Source organism: Bubalus kerabau, chromosome 2, assembly GCF_029407905.1.
Source record: "Bubalus kerabau isolate K-KA32 ecotype Philippines breed swamp buffalo chromosome 2, PCC_UOA_SB_1v2, whole genome shotgun sequence".
NCBI lineage: Eukaryota > Metazoa > Chordata > Mammalia > Artiodactyla > Bovidae > Bubalus > Bubalus kerabau.
This window is the reverse complement of record NC_073625.1, coordinates 1111860-1127160: the sequence shown is the minus strand read 5'-3', so window position 1 is coordinate 1127160 and position 15301 is coordinate 1111860. Positions and strand designations below refer to the sequence as shown.

The following is a 15301-nucleotide window of genomic DNA, read 5'->3' as shown; positions in this document are numbered from 1 at the left end:
ATAGTGATGCTTTCTAAGGCCCACTGGACTTCACATTCCAGGATGTCTGGCTCTAGGTCAGTGATCACACCATCGTGATTATCTTGGTTATGAAGATCTTTTTTGTACAGTTCTCTGTATATTCTTGCCATCTCTTCTTAGTATCTTCTGCTTCTGTTAGGTCCATACCATTTCTGTCCTTTATCGAGCCCATCTTTGCATGAAATTTTCCTTTGGTATCTCTGATTTTCTTGAAGAGATCTCTAGTCTTTTCCATTCTGTTGTTTTCCTCTATTTCTTTGCATTGATCGCTGAAGAAGGCTTACCAAGTAGAATTCAATATTCAGCAATGTATAAATAATTTCTATCATGGCCACGTGGGACGAGAAGCTAGAACAAGATGACAAGAATAAGACGGTAAGTAGGTCACGAAATAACTGAAAATGGAACCAGCGTGATCAATAACTACAAGCGTACACAATGTTAGTTTATATTAATTTATATTATAAAACAAAATCCAATCTTGAGCTGTTATAGGAGACTCATGAAAAATCTATTTAACAAGGCATACAAAAAAGATGAACAAAATTACAACATTAAAAATGCTAAAAAAAAAAAGTGTTCTGGATTCCAATTAATAGTGAGTAAAATGTTTCACTTTATAAATTTAAAGAACACCAAACAGGAAGCTTATGTGGAAGGTTCTATAATAACACACCTATAGGCACCGTGCAATCAAACGCATAAGCAAAACAAGTTTAAGCACAGCGCTAAGTTAAAACTGGACAGCTACATATAAAACAAGGAAACCAGAACACCTCCTAACATAATACACAAAAATACACTCAAATGGGTTAAAGATTAAATGTAAGGCTGGAAACTATAAAGCTCCTAGGGGATAGTATAGGAGGCACAGTCCTTGACATAAATCACAGCGAGATCTGCTGTGACCCACCTCCTAGAATAATGGAAATAAAAGCAAAACTGAACAAGTGGGACCTGATTACCTTAAACATTTTGACACAGCAAAGAAAATATAAATTAGGTGAAATAACAACCCTTAGAATGGGAGAAAATAATACCAAATGAATCAACTGACAAAGGATTAATCTCCAAAATATACAAGCAGCTTATACAGCTCAATACCAGGAAAACAAAAAAAACAATCAAAAAGTAGGCAGAAGGCCTAAACAGACATTTCTCCAAAGAAGACATACAGATGACTAATGAACAGATGAAAAGATGGTCAACATCACTCATTATTCAGTTCAGTTCAATCACTCAGTCGTGTCCAACTCTTTGCGATCCCATGAACCGCAGCACGCCAGGCCTCCCTGTCCATCACTAACTCCTGGAGTTTACTTAAACTCATGTCCATCGAGTCAATGATGCCATACAGCCATCTTATCTTCTGTCGTCCTCTTCTCCTCCTACCTTCAGTCTTTCCCAGCATCAGGGTCTTTTCCAATGAGTCAGTCCTTCGCATGAAGTGGCCAAAGTATTGGAGTTTCAGCTTCAACATCAATCCTTCCAATGAACACCCAGGACTCATCTCCTTTAGAATGGACTGGTTGGATCTCCTTGCAGTCCAAGGGACTCTCAAGAGTCTTCTTCAACAGCACAGTTCAAAGTCATCAGTTCTTCAGTGCTCAGCTTTCTTTATGGTCCAACTCTCACATCCATACATGACTACTGGAAAAACCATAGCCTTGACTTGATGGACCTTTGTTGACAAAGTAAAGTCTCTGCTTTTTAATATGCTGTCTAAGTTGGTCATAACAAGAAAGCTGAGCACTGAAGAGTTGATGCTTTTGAACTGTGGTGTTGGAGAAGACTCTTGAGAGTCCCTTGGACTGCAAGGAGATCCAACCAGTCCATCCTAAAGGAGATCAGTTCTGAGTGTTCATTGGAAGGACTGATGCTGAAGCTGAAACTCCAATACTTTGGTCACCTGATGCAAAGAACTGACTCATTGGAAAAGACCCTGATGCTGGGAAAGATTGAAGGCGAGAGGAGAAGGGGACGACAGAGGATTAGATGGTTGGATGGCATCACTGACTGGATGGACATGGGTTTGAGGAAGCTCCGGGAGATGTGATGGGCAGGGAAGCCTGGTGTGCTGCAGTCCATGGGGTCGCAAAAAGTCAGACACGACTGAGTGATTGAACTGAACTGTGTTAGCCTTTATGAGTCAACTGCCCCGTGACAGTCCCTGTGAGCAGACCCTGGATGCTGTGCTCACCTGTACTGCGTCACATGCCAACTGCCGCAGCCCCAGCATGCTCCATTTCACTCAGACCACGTGGACAGGGTGACTCACACAGGGAGATGAAGGCGTCGGATGTATAGGACAGTCTTTTGGCTCAGACCACGTGGACAGGGTGACTCACACAGGGAGATGAAGGCATCGGATGTATAGAACAGTCTTTTGGACTCTGTGGGAGAGGGCAAGGGTAGGATGATTTAAGAGAATGGCACTGAAACATGTATATTATCATATGTGAAACGAATCACCAGTCCAGGTTCAATGCATGATACAAGATGCTCGGGGCTGGTGCACTGGGATGACCCAGAGGGATGCAATGGGGAGAGAGGTGGGAGGGGGGTTCAGGATGGGGAACACGTGTACACCTGAGGTGGATTCATGTCAATGTATGCAAAACCAATACAACATTGTAAAGTAAGTAGCTTCCAATTAAAACAAATAAATTTATGTTATATTTAAAAAAAAGAGAAAGAATGCTAGGGAGGAAGATGCAATATTTTTTCACTATAAGGATTTGAATTTCACTATAAGGATATACAATTAACAAGGGTAGCCTTACAGATACAGACACCTGAATGTCATCAAGCTTCCTCCTCCTTATGTGCAAATAAGATCAAATTAATACAAGTATCGTTGCTAGCTTGCAGCCCACCATCTTTATAGCAATGTATTCTCTGTCATTATACCTTGCCTCCATCTATGCAAGTTCTTCAAGCTTTCTTATTTCTTCCAACAGATCTAGGTGTCTGTAGAAGTCTTCCATGCTCACAGGTTGTTTTTAAACTATTGCTGTTTCTGCCACCCTAGCTACATAGAAGCCCTTTTCTGTGGTTGCAGTTGGGTGATGCTTTAAACACTGTGCCTCACCTTTGATCAACCTCCAGGTGAGCACCGAGATTTCACGTATTTCTCATACATTTTCATCCTGGAGTACTGCTGGTGTATAGAGTTTATATTCTCTTGTCCACCCATTTTCAATCTTGTGTATAAATCCCTTCCCTTTATTCCCTGTGGTCTCACAGAAGGCTGGCAATATTGGATGGATTTTATTAAAGAATGAGTGGCAGATACTTTGTGGGCTTGGATAGCTCTTGGGATTTCATCACGGCATCTGTTATACCTACTTCCTTGCTGGCTCCTTGGCCATTGCTTCGAGCTCCCAAGTTTCCGTGAGAAAGCCTATACTTCTTAGCGTGAAGGTTAAATAGGGTGACCAAATTTTAGAAAGGCAGCTCAGGACAAAGCCATATCAGACAAAAATATTATTATAATAGAATATATGAAATAATTGTCCACATATTAAATTATGAGTCATTATTTTAACACAAAAATATGAAAAACTGATGCTTGAAATTCTGTATTCCTTTTTGTTATCTAAATTTTTTTTGTTGTTGTTATTCTCTGCTGTGTCTGACTCTTTGTGACCATATGGACTGTAGCCCACAAGGTTCCTCTGTCCGTGAGATTCTCCAGGCAAGAATACTGGAGTGGGTAGCCATGCCCTCCTGCAGGGTGTTTCCTGACCCAGGGATCAAACCCACGTCTCCTGCATTGGCAAGTGGGTTTTTTTTTATCACTGGCTCCACCTGGGAATCTCCTGTTACATACAGCTATTATTTAAGCACAACAATAGGACTAGTAACAGTGACAATTAATAGTAACTAACAGCAGGACTAATAAAAGGCAACATGTGTGAAAAATACAGCAGTAATTTTACGTTCCTTTCTGTCCTTTGATTTTGCGGTTTAACTTTAATTCTTTATTTTTCAGGTCCCATTATTGTATATTCTAGCGGTACGTAAATTTAAGTATTTTTAAAGGAGAACATCAACATAATGGACAGAGTTAAACAAATATTACCTACTGCTGCTAAGTCACTTCAGTCGTGTCCGACTCTCTGCGACCCCATAGACAGCAGCCCACCAGGCTTCCCCATCCCTGGGATTCTCCAGGCAAGAACACTGGAGTGGGTTTCCATTACCTTCTCCAATGCATCAAAGTAAAAAGTGAAAGTGAAGTCGCTCAGTCGTGTCCGACTCTGTGCAACCCCATGGACTGTAGCCTACCAGGCTCCTCCATACATGGGATTCTCCAGGCAAGAGTACTGGAGTGGGGTGCCATTGTCTTCTCCGAATATTACCTACATTTTATTTAAAATAACAATGGTGTGGGTTTTTTTTCCACAATAGAATAGGATACTTTTAATCTTTCTGTTTCTTTTCAATATACTTCTCTGAACTTCATTTTGCCTTTAGGATATCTTTTTATTCTTTTATGTAGTGGCAAAATTGAACACAGTTAAAGATAAAATTCACTTTGACTTGAAATTTTGTTCTTATCAAAGCTATACTACGTTGATTCTTGGTGCTAGTCTAATATGGTAACATCAAACTAAACAGGCTTTCAACAGAAGTATAAGAGCATGGAGTACTTAGGGTTTTACTTACCAGCAATGGCAGTCCTTTTCAATTTGTAGGAATTAATTTTCAATTTTCCAATAATGTCACCCAGGGACTCCTGGCTTCTGGTCTGACATGTAAAGAGGTTGGAAGCTATGAATCCTGTCCCTGAAATTGGAAAAAAGGTAAACAAACTGAAAATCACCAACTATTCCTTGATCTATCAAAGAATTGAGGTTATAGATCAAGACCCTACCCTAACATTGACGAGACAGTTGACTAAAGGGATTCACAGCTTACTTGGAGCAAAAGCACATGATTGAACTGAGTACCAGAAGGAATACTCAAGTAATAATTGCTGGAGGTTCAGCACTGACCACCTTAAGAGTTGTAAGTTCCTGGAGTTTTTTCAGATATAACACCAAAAGCACAATCAATCAAAAAAAATTGATAAGTGGAATATCATTGAAATTAAAAATGCTAGGAAGGCACTATTAAGAGAATGAAAAGATAAGTTACTGATTGAGAAAAGACATTTGCTAAAATCATGTCAGACAAAGGACTTGCATGGAAAATACATGAAGAAGTCAAAACTCAACAGTAAAGAAACAAACTCAGCGAAGTGGGTAGAGAGAGAACACATCTCAATATAATAAAGGCCACGCATGGCAAACGGACAGCTAACACCATGCTCGGTGGCGAGAAGTTCAAAATGCTCCTCTACGACCAGGAAAAGGACAAGGGTGTCCACTCCTGCTGCATCAACGTTGCAGATTATTTGGTAGATAAGAAGGATGTATATGAATGAAATATCAGACCCTTTTTCTTCACTAAGAGCAAACTTGGAAGATGCTGGTGAGTGTCTGGAAGAAAGAATGTGTTTCTGCATCATCGCGGACTTTGAGAGTAACTCTGTTTAGACTTATATTTAAATTGTCTTAAGTGCTTTAAAAATTAATCTATAAAACCAAAAACAAAATACTTCAATAAAAAAGAACAAAAAGCCCAATTATAAAATGTGAAAAATGTTTGAAGCGCAACAAAGAAAATGCACAGATGGCAAATAAACATGAGAGAAAGATGCTAACATCATACGTCATTAATGAACTGCAAATTAAATGAAGAAGGAGATGCAGCTACATGCCTTTTATAGTGACTACAATAAAAAGCACAATAAAGTCATCCACATTGTATCTATATGCTTGTTTTAGCAGATGAACAGCTTGCCATTCAGGTCATTTTCATCTATAAAGTTTTTATATAGATTAGCCATGTCTAAAATACCCATCATTCTTAAGCATTCAGAAGTTCAATGGATTTCATAAGTTATATTCCTACAGGAAAATGGTTTTAATACCCAGAGATAATTTGAACTTGTAAAATCAAAATTGGATTCCAAATTTTAAATTACAGTTTTTGTAAAGATGTTGAGAAAGTCCTATTAAACTTGGCTTCTCTTTTCTGTAGACATACTTTTGAATTTCCAGTAAATGTGTCATGTATTTCATTATATGAATTTTTGTTGCAACCCACACATAGTATCAAATAACTCAGGAGCAGTCAGGTCATCCTTTTTGTGACTCATCATGGCCCCTTTAAGAGCATTAAACAGTTTAAGAGAAACAGCACACGTTTCTGTTTTATTGTAATTCTTTTCCCATTTTTTATCCTCCATGTTCAGTTCAGTTCAGTTCAGTTCAGTCACTCAGTCATGTCCGACTCTTTGCAACCCCATGAATCACAGCACGCCAGGCCTCCCTGTCCATCACCAACTCCCAGAGTTCACTCAGACTCACGTCCATCGAGTTGGTGATGCCATCCAGCCATCTCACCCTGTCGTCCCCTTTTCCTCCTGCCCCCAATCTCCCAGCATCAGAGTATTTTCCAGTGAGTCAACTCTTCGCATGAGGTGGCCAAAGTACTGGAGTTTCAGCTTTAGCATCATTCCTTTCAAAGAAATCCCAGGACTGATCTTTAGAATGGACTGGTTGGATCTCCTTGCAGTCCAAGGGACTCTCAAGAGTCTTCTCCAACACCACAGTTCAAAACCATCAATTTTTTGGCACTCAGCTTTCTTCACAGTCCAACTCTCACATCCATACATGACCACTGGAAAAACCATAGCCTTGACTAGATGGACCTTTGTTGGCAAAGTAATGTCTCTGCTTTTCAATATGCTACCTAGGTTGGTCATAACTTTCCTTCCAAGGAGTAAGTGTCTTTTAATTTCATGGCTGCAATCACCATCTGCAGTGGTTTTGGAGCCCCCAAAATAAAGTCTGACACTGTTTCCACTGTTTCCCACTGTTTCTCCGTGTAAATATTTCTAAATTGAAGAACATTTTTCTTGTCCCAAACTTTTGAAATATGATTTTACAATAGCCCAACATTTTAATATATCTCCTGTGACTCAGTGGTTAAGAATTCACCTGCAATGCAGTAGACACATGAGATCAGACACAGGAGACAAATCCCTGGGTCAGGAAGATCCCCTGGAGAAGGAAAGGGCAACCCGCTCCAGTGTTCATGCATGGAGAATTCCATGGACAAAGGAGCCTGGCGGGCTACAGTCCATGGGGTCGGAAAGAGTCAGAAACGGCAAGCAACTGAACATCACAGAGTCATCCTCTAGACATGTAAAAGGCTATCGTCTTTTATTTCAATAACGTCTAAAACACCTTAAATGTTCCTCTGCACATTTCAAGGAAACTGAAAAGTGATTAAAAAAAATTCTCATTACAAAATCCTCACTCTCACAGATAAGCAAATCACACACTTTAGCACTGTTGTGTAAAGGTTTGCAGAAAATTCAACAAGGTAAAATCTTTTTGTTTTCTTTTGTAAGACGTTTATAAACTGAATGGAATTTTTCAAAATTTACTTTTGCATTATTGGCCAAATCAACAGTTTGATGAGCAGAGTTTAGAGGGTTTTTGGACAGGATACCAACATTTTTTTTTTTTACATGTAACTCATGTTTCATTAAAATCTTCACAGAAATTTAGAAACCAATTTCAAACTACCTTCTTCAAATCAAGTACCTGATAGCTAGGGATAACATTTTCATTTGTTTGCTTTTTCTATGATTCAGCTCATCACTTGAGATACTATAAAATATATGATTCTTAATAAGATATGACAGAAAGGGCTATACACTCCAAGAAACCAAGAGATTTTCAAAATTTCTCCTTTTGTTTACTCATAAGACATTTTAGTTTGCATCTGTGAAGTAGGAAATGCAGCAACACATTTTCATAGGATAAGAAACAGAGTGATGCAATATTGTCCAGAGTGTAGCTCACTTACTGGAGGTACCATCTTGGCCTCCACTGTGTTCTGCCAGGGTGGGGCCTCTCTTGCAAGTACCCTTGTCCATCTGGCTAAAAAGGTAAACTAGGGCAAGCTTAAATCCCATGGACCCCACGTGATGTTCACTGAAGCAATACCTAAAATCGAGGTCACAGAAGCAACCCAGAGGTCCATGGACAGATGAATGGGAAAAGAAGTTGTAGTACATTTACACAATGGAATATTACTCAGCCATAAAAAATGAATTGACTTGAGCCAGTAAGTGGGTGAACCTAGAGCCTGTTTTACAGAATGAAGTAAGTAGAAAGAGAAAAACCAGTATCATATATTAACACATACACATGGAATCTAGAAAAATGATACTGAAGGACCGAGTAGAGAACAGACTTATGACAATGCAGGGGAGGGTGAGAGTAGGATGAAGTGAGGAAAGATACTGACATGTGCACACCACACGTGTAACACAGATCGTGGGAATGACATGTGCACACCACACGTGTGACACAGATCGTGGGAATGACATGTGCACACCACACGTGTGACACAGATCGTGGGAATGACATGTGCACACCACACGTGTGACACAGATCGTGGGAATGACATGTGCACACCACACGTGTGACACAGATCGTGGGAAGTTGCTAAATAGCACAGGGAGCCCAGCCTGGTGGGAACCTAGAGGGGCGGGGTGAGAGGAAGGGAAGGAGGCTCAGAAGGGAAGGAGTATACATATAATTATGACTGATTCATGCTGTGGTGTGGTAGAAACCAACACAAAATTGTAAAGCAATTTCACACCAATTAAAAAATTATTAAAAAAAAATTAAAAGGAGCTGCTATATAGTATGGGTGACTTTACGCAATACTCTATAATGGCCTATGTGGGAAAATAATCTTCAGGTCACTTCAGTTCAGTTGCTCAGTCGTGTCTGACTCCTTGCATCCCCATGGTCTGCAGCACACCAGGCCTCCCTGTCCATCACCAACTCCTGGAGTTTACTTAAACTCATGTCCATCGAGTCAGTGATGCCATCCAGCCATCTCATCTTCTGTCGTCCCCTTCTCCTCCTACCTTCAGTCTTTCCCAGCATCAGGGTCTTTTCCAATGAGTCAGTCCTTCACATGAGGTGGCCAAAGTATTGGAGTTTCAGCTTCAACATCAGTCCTTCCAATGAACACCCAGGACTCATCTCCTTTAGAATGGACTGGTTGGATCTCCTTGCAGTCCAAGGGACTCTCAAGAGTCTTCTTCAACAGCACAGTTCAAAGGCATCAGTTCTTCAGTGCTTACCTTTCTTTACGGTCCAACTCTCACATCCATACATGACTACTGGAAACACCATAGCCTTGATTAGACAGACCTTTGTTGGCAAAGTAATGTCTCTGCTTTTTAATATGCTATCTACGTTGGTCATAACTTTCCTTCCAAGGAGTAAGCATCTTTTAATTTCATGGCTGCAGTCACCATCTGCAGTGATTTTGGAGCCCCCAAAAATAAAGTCTGTCACTGTTTCCATTGTTTCCCCATCTATTTGCCATGAAGTGCTGGGACCAGATGACATGATCTTTGTTTTCTGAATGTTGAGCTTTCAGGGGGAAAAAAAAAGAGTGGATAAAAAAATAAAATAATTTGGGAAATGCAAATTGCAGCCAACTACGGGCTAGTCTGGTGAGAGTTTGGGATGGGTTGTATTTACAGGCAGGGAATGCAAAGACTGCCTGAGGGTGGGATGTCCAGATTAGAATCCATGTGGTAAGTTAATTGGCTTAAGGGGGGTAGGGATTCTTGGCAGATACTCCTTGGTCAGGAGATCAATTACAGTTTTCTGTAGATCAGGCAGGGGAAATAAGTCTCCCTGTTCTTGAGATTCTCCCCTTTGCCCACCTTGCTCCCCGCCGCCTTAAATGTATGGGATTCTCCGTTTCATTTCAGATTGAAATCCTTTCGCAATCTAGATAATAGCCGGCAGAGTAGGCTTACAAGCAAATGTAAGTTTCAGATGTGACCTTGCCAACGGCCCTTGTGGTCAAGTCTTACAAGCAAATGTAAGTTTCGGATGTGACCTTGCCAACGGCCCTTGTGGTCAAGTCTCCCTCTTCTCCCAGGGCCCTCCCTTGTATGCTTCTTAGAGAAGACGCCCATGGAGCTTGTTAAAGCTCCCCTGTTTTGGTTTGAACGGACTCACCCAGCCTTAGCCTCGCTACCCAAAAGCACCCCATGCACTAACCCTAATAAAGAGACAGTCCTAAGCCCTGTAGCTGTCTCTGCCTGAGCCCTGTGTTGACTTCCCCATGTGGACCCTTGAGGCATGCCGCATACTTCTTTTAAGATCTATCAGTCTTAAGTTTCTCTATTTCACTTTCCCTAGTAGTCTTTTGTTGAATCCAGGCTCACAATCCAACCGTAGATCCAGGGTTCTACTTATCAATTACTAATTTGAAAAAGCCAAAACAGACATGCACTTGCTAAGTTTGCTTCAGTCGTGTCTGACTCTTTTCAACCTTATGGACTGAAACCCACCAGGCTCCTGTGTCCATGGGATTCTCCAGCAGGAACACTGGAGTGGGTTGCCATTTCCTTGTCCAGGGGATCTTCCTGACCCGGGGATGGAATTCACATCTCTTAGGTCTGCTGCATTGCCAGGGAGGGTTCTTCTCCACTAGGACACCTGGGAAGCCCATCAGATAAGTGATGTGAAGAATGTCACGTTGATTCAGTGGTTGCTTTTTATTGAGCATCAATATCTTTGGCGGAGATCAAAAAGCTTTTAATTGGTTTAGAAGGACTTGCATACCTAATCCCAAACTTGTGACACTGTCTACTTCTCCACCCAGTACACGTCCAAATTCTTCCGTGCATATTATTTAACATGCTCTGTTCTGATCATTCACCTTCCTTATCCAGTTGTATTTCCACCTGTTATTAACACAGGCACTTAGCCTTCTCTTTTGCTGTTGTCTGGGTCATGCTAGTAATGGAATTGGGATCATTCTCATTTTTACTATTTAAACTCTTCGAATAAATGATCACACTATTTACAATGTTAAAAATTAAATTTTCATTCTCTTGATAAAAAAGTATAGCAGTTCATCCACAGGAAAAGACAACTAATAAACTCATGATTACAATATAATGTTCATATCTATATTGTTGCATTGATTAGGCCTTACAGTCACAAATACCCCAATACCGGGTTTTCTATTATGGATTTTGCTTTATGTTTGCATAAATAGATAGTTCATTCAGGTAGTTTTGTACATCTGATAACTTATATGCCCAAAGGTGTCCTCAAATCTTATAAAATCAGCTCACATCTTTGTTTCCTTAAAAATAATTTTCAGTGCAATATAGTTGCTTTACAATGCTGTGTTAGTTTCTGCTGTACAGCAGAGAATCAGCTGTACATACACATATATCCCCTCTGTTTTGGATTTCCTTCCTTTTAGATCCCCACCAAACACTGAGGAAAGCTCACCTTTCCACACGGTAGACTCTCATTCGTCATCAGTTCTGTACTTCCTGTCGATAGTACACGTGTCGGTCTCCAATCTCCAGTTCCCTTCTCACCTTCCCCTTGCTCTGTGTCCATACACATGTTCTCTAGCTCTGTGTTTCTACTTCTGCTTTGCAATAGGGTCACCTACACCATTTCCCTAGATTTCACAAACATCCTCACATCTCTGAATGCCTGTTCTCTCAGGTTCTACTGTTGCAGTGAATAGTTCCAACTTCTAGTCAAGACTGACTGAGGTTCCCAATTCTCTGTTTGCTCTGCAAACTGAAACTATGTCTGGAAGTTCTGTAGGTGGCAAACTACTAGAGACAGTATAGGTGGGATTAACTTGAGCCTACTTAATGCATTTTTACACAAATGATGTCACCACAAAGATGGAAATACAGGACCCAAAGGTATTAATGAAACATATTAACCATGGGATAATTTCATATCAGTAAATCAGATGGAGGAATGAAAAGAGACATATGACAGTCAGGTTCAGATTAAACAATTAAATCGCAGAGGACCTCAGACAACTCTGTCTGAGTTTGTATGAGCAAGAATGAGTTTTTAAGTTTCCCCCATGGAATAGTAATGACAGTTTCAAAGACTCCTCTTGGCTAGATGTATTTTACATAAATACATAATGCAAAAGCTGAAGTCAAAAGCAGGTACACTCTGGTCATATTCAAAGGCCCACTTAAGTGACATAAGTTGAAAATCTATAAATATATGCAATGCAACTTCTGTCTCTTTCTTCCTTTCTTTCTCATTTTATCTTTCACACTCTTCCTGTCTTTCATCTTTCCTCTTTTTAGGGCTCAGATGTAAACGTTGTGTTTATCTGGCAGCAAGGAAAAGCTTTCTGACTTTTTTCACTCAACAGCTTTGGAACGGAATCCAGTCTGTGAAAGTCAAGTTGAGGTTCCTTTATTGACCCACATCGGAAGGTCCTATAGGCTGTCGGGTGCGCTTCAACCACCACTGCCTAATGTTTACAGGTCCTCCAGGCTGGATGGCAGGCAAGGAGCCATTTTCAGAATTTACAGGACAGGAGTATGAGAATTACTGAGAATGGGGAGACGGGAACCCCAGGCCACTGTGTGAGGTCCTTGAGAGCTCTGTGTCTCATTTGTATCTACGACCCTGGCCACACTTGTGCATGGCACAGTAGTCCCTCAGTAAAAATGTGTTGAATCAGAATAAATCCCAGTACAGGGACTTCCTTGGTGGGCCAGTGGTTAGCAATCCACCTTCCAAGGCAGGGGAGGCAGGTTCGATCCCTGGTGGGGGAACTAAGATCCCACATACCATTGGGCAAATAAGCTTGTGTGATTCAAGTTCTGAATCCAGTGCTCCACAGTGGACGCTCCTGGGTGCCACAACTGAGACCCAATGCGGCCAAATAAATAACTGTTTAAAAAAATCCCAGTACGAGAAATAAGGCCTTAAGACCTCAAGTAGATAGTAGGATTCAATAACATACGTTTACTCCAAAGGAGGGTAAAGAGCAATGGGCGGTTTTGCTAAAAGCTAGGTGGGCTTCTGTCAATTATTGCTCGGTGTGTTACCACAGGAGTCTACAGGTTACTTCCTGTGGAGAGCCACACACGAAATACAGTTCAGTCATCTCAGAGGTCCAAAAGAGTCGGGAAGTTCTTAGTTTTAAATGATATATCCGTAAAAACTCGAGGAGCACTTGGGAATGCTCTGGAAACTGGTGCAAGCAGCACGTGGACACGCTACCCAGCTTAACGCCGAGGCTCGGTTGGTACCAGGCGCTGCTTCCCCACTATCTGGAGCTTGATTGCATTTATTTCAGACAGACAGTAACGTCTGTGTGATAAAGTTATCATTACCATTGCATATGTGGGAAAATGGGGGTTCTATTTTCTCCCCTGTGATCTCAACCTTATGGACAGAACTAGACATAGAGCACAACACTGTTTTCTCCCTAGCATCTGCTTTTAGCATGATACAGCTTTCTTAATTTTTTTTTCTTGGTCGGAATTCTACTTTATTTGGCTATCAGAATTGCAATCAACGCTTTCATATAATTCTCCTTTGCCTCTGTCCTTGTCTTTATTTTTAGCCTTTTTGAATCACTGTTTTAGGTATTCTCTTGCATACACATTGAGGTAGATTTTGCTTCCTGATCCAATTTTTTAAAAAGGTTTTTTTGATGTGGACCATTTTTAAAGCTATGATAGTGCTTCTGTTTTATGTTTTGATTTTTTGAGCATGGAGCATGGGGGAGCTTAGCCCCCGCACCAGGGGTCAAACTCACACCTCCCGCACTGGAAGGCAAAGTGCTAAGCACTGGAGGGCCAGGGAAGCCCCTCACCCAACCTGGGAGGCCTTTCCTTCAGAATACAAGCCAGGCCCATGCCTTTCTTTCAGAATACAAGCCAGGCCATAGACCTGTGCTGTGACTGGTGTTTGGGCTCAGCTGCATCTTTCCTTCAGAATACAAGCCAGGCCATAGACCTGTGCTGTGACTGATGTTTGGGCTCAGCTGCATCTTTCCTTCAGAATACAAGCCAGGCCCATGCCTTTCTTTCAGAATACAAGCCAGGCCATAGACCTGTGCTGTGACTGGTGTTTGGGCTCAGCTGCATCTTTCCTTCAGAATACAAGCCAGGCCATAGACCTGTGCTGTGACTGGTGTTTGGGCTCAGCTGCATTCTTGTTTCATGTTCACTGTGCATATTGCATCTACTGTGTTTCTTTCTGCATTTGGCGTGTCTTCTCTGCTTTAAAATTTTATTTTGGTAAATATGAAGATTTCAGGTTTTGCTTTTGCTGTTTGTTCTAGAGATAACTTTATTTTCACACTTTTTAAAGTGCTCTCAATCCCCCTTTCTCGTGCTTTTTACTCACCTATCACTGTCTGGCCCTTATTCATTGGTATCTCTACATAATAACCCATGACTTATTCCCTTTTTTCCTCTCTCTCTCATATGCTCCTGTTCTTCAGTTGTGTTCTTTATTTTACAAGAGCATATAATGTGTGCATATTCTTCTTTCACTTTTTGTTTTAGACTCAGTTGTAAAATTCAGTATATAAAACACTCACTATTGCTCTGTTGGTAAAAGTTTTTCCAGGCATCTTGGTTGGGTCAAGTTCATTTCTAGTAGACTCCACAGAAAGAATACATGATTGCAACCTTCTCTGAGTGCCTGAGTGTTAAAAATTATTTTCCAACAAGCTTGGTACTTAATAAAGAAAGCTTTCATTGACTCTTTGCTTTTAGGAACTGCTGCTCCATCGTGCCTTGATGTGTAAGTTGTTTTGAAGACTGATGCCTGTATAATTGTCTTATCCATCTAAGTTATTTCATCCTTTTGCCTGGAAACACCGAGGATATATTCCTTCCCTTTGAATTCTAATCATTTAGTAACACATACCTCAAAACTGATTCTTGCCCATCCACATTTACGGCAAGTTAAGTTTCAAATGAGAGATTCAAATTGCTTTGCATATTCCACAGGCATGTAGTAGGATATTTAATTTAGCTTAGTGAGTGACTGTGGTAAGGTAAGATACAGATATCCTAATCCCTGGAACTTGAGAATGTTACTCTATATTATGAAAGGAACCTTGCAGATGCGATTATATCATGGATCTTGAGATGGGAAGATTATCCTGGATTCTCTGGATTGACCCTGAAATAATTATTATTGGTGTTGTTTAGTTACTCAGTCATGTCTGATTCTATGCAACCCCATAGAGTATAGACTGTCAGGCTCCTCTGTCCATGGAATTTCCCAGGCAAGAGTATGGAGTAGGTTGCCATTTCCTACACCAAGGGATCTTCTCGACCAAGGGATGGAACTTTGGTCTCCTGCAC

General features: G+C 40.8%; 1 long non-coding RNA gene across 2 annotated transcripts; it reads right to left on the bottom strand.

The window, feature by feature from the left end:
- Positions 1–225: 225 nt before the first annotated feature.
- Positions 226–11473, bottom strand: LOC129644568 (uncharacterized). 2 transcript variants are annotated; one of them, XR_008710826.1, is made up of 4 exons: positions 11430–11473; positions 4693–4812; positions 2222–2414; positions 226–369 (listed from the first exon to the last, which is right to left on the bottom strand). It is a non-coding gene; the product is annotated as an uncharacterized LOC129644568 (long non-coding RNA). The 2 variants fall into 2 exon arrangements; XR_008710825.1 differs by lacking the exon at positions 11430–11473 and having other exon boundaries at positions 4693–5577.
- Positions 11474–15301: the final 3828 nt, after the last annotated feature.